The following is a 5925-nucleotide window of genomic DNA, read 5'->3' as shown; positions in this document are numbered from 1 at the left end:
TTTAATCAAAGGATCTCAAAGCACTAGAGAAACTCCAAGACCTTACAATAATGTCTATCTAAAAAAAAGATAAATCAAACTAAGTTTAATTGACAAATGTAAAAAGTGATTAGCAATGCAGCAGAAAAGTAAATTAAACCCTATTTCCTTCCTTCCTAATCCTAGTATTTGACCTGCATCTTCCGTTTTCTATCTCTGACCAAGAAACAGTATTCCCAAGTCATCTGAAACAGGGACAAACAATATTGTACATGATGCTACGCACATTACAGTTTTTCTCCAACAGTAATCTCCAGGCCTAGATATAATAGCAACATTATTTTGGTTGCGTGTTTGTTTCACTATATCTTCTTCCAGGAAAAAGAAAACGTGGCTTTTAATGCAAAAAATATATTTTTTATGATAATTTTAAAGATTAAACCTTTTTCTGGAGTTCCAATCCTTCCCAGATCAACAGAGTACTACTCACTACCAAACAAGAGAAAAAGCACTGAAACAGCACTACCTAGAGACCCCTCTAAGTCAACTTCAGAAGAGTGAAAGATAACATGTCTTGGCATCCTTTACCAGAGAAGAGTGCTTTTGTTATGTGTCTTTAGGACGTGTGCATGGTGTTGGGAGGGAAATTAAAGGAGAATGCAAGAACCTTTTTGAAGCCTAGAAAAGAGATTTCCATCTCAGGCCAACTAAAGCAGGAACTTATAGTTATTCTGCATTTATACTTTAGGTTAAATGAAAACCAAGAGAAGAGCTCAACAATTGTCAACATGTACTAAAATATTTTTTTCCCATTTAAAAAATCTGCCCAGGCAGTTTCCTGCTGTGCAAGCATTTATTTATTTATTTCTTGGCTTTTAATGAGTCAGGTACGGTTTTCTACAGGAATACAGTAAACAACTAAATACTACCACCTTTCAAAAACAAGGTTATAAGCTTATGTATATTATCTACAAATCTGTTTTAAATAAGATTATTCATCTTTATGCTTTTTATCATACTTTTCTTTATTACTGCAAATGGCATGTAATTTCACACCAAAAAGCTACACTGTGAGCCTACAAGCCATTCTAGTTAGTCAACAAAGTCACAGCTTTAACCTTTAAAAAACAAAAGCATAAGTAAAGGAGAACTTTTGTTTCAAATATTAAAAATGGCAAGTTTTAATAATATATTGTTTATTTTTTAAGATACATTTATAGGAAGTCGTGGAAAACATGTAAATTTCTAACATGACTGTCCTATTTTGTGAGATTTCCTTAATGGCTTAGCATTCCTCTTGTTCAGACACATATCAACCTTAAATGGGGGTGGGGGGAGAGGCAGCAAACTACAACTGTAATACACACTATAATATAATTTTAACTAATAAGTAGTAGTACTTCACTGTCCTTGGAAAATGTCAAATTTGCACCTACTGCATTAATGAACTTATTGTGTTATAAAGGTACGATTTTATTTTTCCTTATTGATCAATTTCTACCATGGTATATCAATTCTCCAGATCTGCCAGGTGTCACCCACAATTTCGGAAGCATTAAGGTAGAAGTATTTCTTATATTTGAATCTAGAGGAAATAGGAAGATCAATTTTTTTTCTATTAAAACTCCCTATTCCAATTTTTTATGATTCTCAAAACAAAAACACCGGTAGAAAAGGAGGGGGAAAAAAATCAAAGACTACAACTTTAAGTACTCTAAATCACCAGACGCTGTGGTTTCTCAATTATTCCCATAAAACAGCCCCTTTGCACCCAACATCCTTCCTAAGTAAATAAGACTTAAATATCATCATAAACAAATAATAACACATCCTTCACTTACCATATCAGCCGGGACATTGCTGGACATCTTGCTGTTTGATATATACCCTGATGATTAAACAAAAATACAGAGATCTTCAAGCCACAAAAATAGCTCCTCTACCAGTTTTGACTTAAGTTGGTGATGTACTTTTAAAAGAAACTTGTTTTAAGAAAAAGATTGGTGGATTGGTGGAGAATTCTGACGAAAAAAAAGAAAGAAAGAAAGAAAAATCCACAGGAACTGTCTCTAGCTGTGTCAAGAGCAAAACTCCAGAGATGGCAGCAGATCCCTGTCAGCAGCAGCAGCAGCAACAGTACCAACCGTGCCAGGTAGACCCAGCCGAATGAGACATGGACATGAAGTGGGGTGGGAGGGGGTTAAATCTTCCTTCCTCCTTTCCCAGCCCAGAGAATGATTCACAGAGGCTCCCGAGTCAAGTCCTCATTAAGCAGGAGAAAAAATGTCCCGATGTGTACATAGATAACTATGTAGATACACATGCAGAGGAAGAAATAGCTGGAGAGCCGGACCAGTCCCAGAGCACCCAGGAACACGCACAACTCCCGAACTGGGAGACGCGGAGATGGAAAAACCTGGGGAGGAAGGGGGGGGTTGGAATATGGGGGGGGGCAGGGAGGAGGGACACTGCAGCTCAACTTTCACTCCAGAGGCTGGGGGTGGGGGAACCAGAAACAAGGGCTGAAAGAACCTTTAACTTGTGGGTGGCAAAACCGAAAGCCCAGGATAAGAGAGAAATGGGGGAGGGGAAAAGGTAAGAACTAGGAGAGGATCGGACCAAGGCAGAATGGACCGGGCCGGACTGGGCCCGGAAGGACAGGAAACCCCACACTCCCCGGAGGATTAGGCTGCCGTCGTCGCCTGCAGGCAGCAGCAGCAGCCAAACCGAGTCTGGGCAGTCATCGTCTCCAGCTTCTCAGGACTCTTTTCTTCTCTCTCCGCTTCGTCCTCGTCTACTCTCCTCTCCCGTTCTCCCCCAAGCTTCTAGCCCTCAGTTAGGCGATCAAGGCCGGACACCGCTGGGAGCAGCCGGAGTTCTACCCCCTCTACACAGCCCTGTTCCGGTTTCTTCTCAGCACTTGGTCCTCTTCCTCCTCCTCCTCCCCTAACTGCTGCTGCTGCGCCTCCACTTTTCAGCCCGAGACGCAGCAGCCACCTCCTGTCATCGCCTCTCAAACCAACATGGCGGCTCCAGCGGGCGGCGGCGGCTGCTGCTGCTGCTGCCTGAGTCTGAAGTAGGGGACACGGTGGAGAGTTCTGCCGCCCCACTCCTCCTCTCCTCACCCTCCCTACCTCTCAGTGCCCCCCTCCCTCCCCACCACCATTCCGACTGCGTCACTACGGAGACCACCCTGTAGCATCACGGGAATTGTAGTTCCCTCTTCAGAGGGGGCCACTTGACTAGTCTTCTCCACATTCACAAGCCACGCCTGATCCTAGCAATGGTTGCTAGGACTGAGAAGCTCCTGCTTCTGGTACTGCCAAGCTGCTAGCGCAGGACTTTGGGGTGGCTCTCGAGTTATTAAGACAATACTAATAATAGCTAGCATTTATATGGAGGCTTTAAGGTTTGCAAAAGCACTTTAACAATTATTATTAAATGATAACTAACATTTATATAGCGCTAATTATTTACCAGGTACTATGCTGAAGCACATTAAATCAACTGAAACTCACCAAGACCCTGGGGAAATAGATGCTATTATCATCTCCATTTTATCGATAAGGCAACTGAAATAGACAGAAGTTACATGAAGTTCCCAATGTCAGATACTCAGATCAGGTTTGAACTCGGGTCTTCAGCTCCAGGGCACCTTCCACCTTGCCATCAATGTTATTATAAAAACATGGTGTTGGGGTGGCTAGTGGATACAGCACAGTGGATACAGTAATGAGGCTTGGAGTCCAGAGGACCTGGGTTCAAATTTGGCCTCAAACACTAGCTGGGTGAACTTGGGCAGGTCACTTAATTCCAATTGCCAGTCGCTCTTCTGTCTTAGAATTGATACCAAGATAGAAGGTAAGGGTTTAAAAAAAAAAAAAAGGTATGGTGTTGTGAGCCTAGGAATTCATGCTGTTATTGCTATCATTATTTAAAAGTGGCATTTATTAAAATCTGCTTTTCCCTAAGAAGTATCCACATATAATGCACACATATTCAGTGAAAATGTAGCAGGGATTAAGGGAATGAACATTGGAAGGTAGGGGTTTGAATCCTGACTGCAATATTTCCCTTGAGAGTTTAGTCAAGTCATTTCATTTCTTTTGTCAAAGTTTTGTGTTTTTTATATCTGCAAATAATGGCGGTGGACTGGATGATCTCTGATGTTCCTTACAGCTCAAAATCTATGATTATGTAGTCCTCTATAGTCTAAAAAGAATAATGGCTTGACCCTTCATCTTAGTAACTTAAAGCCCTCTATAATCAGTGAAACATTTCCCCTCTAATCATCTATATCTATTTTATTTTAAATTATCAGAAGCAATCACTAATTTTTAATAAACTCTCCAATGTCTCTTCACAGTAATTTATCACACAGTCCAGTTTATTCCTGCTTAGAACAGAAAATATTAGCCCTTTTAGAGTAAGTAGCCTTTCTGCTTTAACAGATTGACTAGGAATACACCAAACCTTCCCATGGGGTGGAGGCAGAAATGGAAGCAGATGGATCAAGTTCCTACAGAAAACAAGTGGCAGAGGGAAAAAAAGAGGAGTGAGAAGGGGAGGGAAGTATGATTAACTATTTACTAGCCCTCAAGCATATTCCTGAGCCTGTAGCCTGACTATTCTCAAGCTCCTGAGCCTCCTGACAGTCAGCCCTTTCTTCCATTATTTTCCATCCCTCCCCTCTCCATGTATTGGCAACTATTTAAAGAAGTGTTCAGTTTGGCAATAAATTCAGGAGGAATTCTTGGACGTATTTTGTAAAGATCTTACTGACAGGACTACCTCCACCCTTCCATTTAATCCATGGCTGTGGTCATACTTACCACACTGACCAAGGGGAAATTTAAATAGAGTGGAAAGGGGTATAGGATATCAGAACCCATGCAAGTGTGATTCTATACTTCCCCCCAACAAGTGTGCTATCACAACCAACTTGCTACATGGTCTTATGCCCCTTGAATCCTGCTATTGCCCCCACCCTATCCACAGAGGTCCACATTCTCCCATCCTGCAAACTTTAGAATCATGGCCTCCAAAAGGAATCTTATCAAACTGTATCAGTTCAGAATAGAACAGAATGGCTATTTCCTAACATTGCTATTATAATCTGAAACAAAGTTAATATCTTAGTTGCAAACATTTCTACTTGCTTTTTGTACTTTTGATAGGAGGCGATGAAGAGAAAAGGAAGGAAGAAATGACAAGTGACCCATTTATCCATAGATACTCCCAGAAAAACAGGCTCTTAGCTGTTCCCTAAAGAAGCTATGCTTTCCTACTTTCTGCTATTACTTCCACCTGGAAGATTCTCCAATGTCCTCATAATTCCAGAGGAAATAAATCAGGAGATGGTACCAAGTGGTGGGAGATAGAAGGGAAGAAAAGAACGACCTCTCTTTACCTTGAATTTTGTACCTGAGAGGCATGTTAGGACTGACTGAATTTGTGTAGAATTGTTGTTCTTTTGTCTCTAACGGGAAGCAGCAAAGACCAGTGAAAATGGCGACCAAGCAGGCTAATTCTATGCAGGGGCATACAAAGTCCCTATACTAATAGGCCTTTAGTGTAAACTCTCTGAAAATGGAAAATCTTTCTTTTTTGCCTTTGTAGTCTTCGCACCTACAACAGCATCTGGCACATAAATGCTTAATAAATATGCCTGTTGATTTGTTGATAATGAAGCATTATCCAAAGTGCTTTTGCTAACATAAGACCACAGAATTTAGTGCTGGATGAAGCCCCAGAGCAGGGGTTCTTAACCTGGAATGCACAAACAAGACCTGAATGACAAGGGAAAAAAATAAAATTGTTATTTCAATATAATTGGCTTCCTTTGTAAGCCTATGTATTTTAGTTTATGCATTTGAAAAATGATTCCGAAAAGCTATCCTGAGGCCTCAACTGCCAGAGGTGTCCATGACACCAAAAAGGTTAATA

Source organism: Gracilinanus agilis, chromosome 3 (genome assembly GCF_016433145.1).
Source record: "Gracilinanus agilis isolate LMUSP501 chromosome 3, AgileGrace, whole genome shotgun sequence".
Lineage (NCBI taxonomy): Eukaryota > Metazoa > Chordata > Mammalia > Didelphimorphia > Didelphidae > Gracilinanus > Gracilinanus agilis.
Note: the sequence above shows the minus strand (reverse complement) of the source record.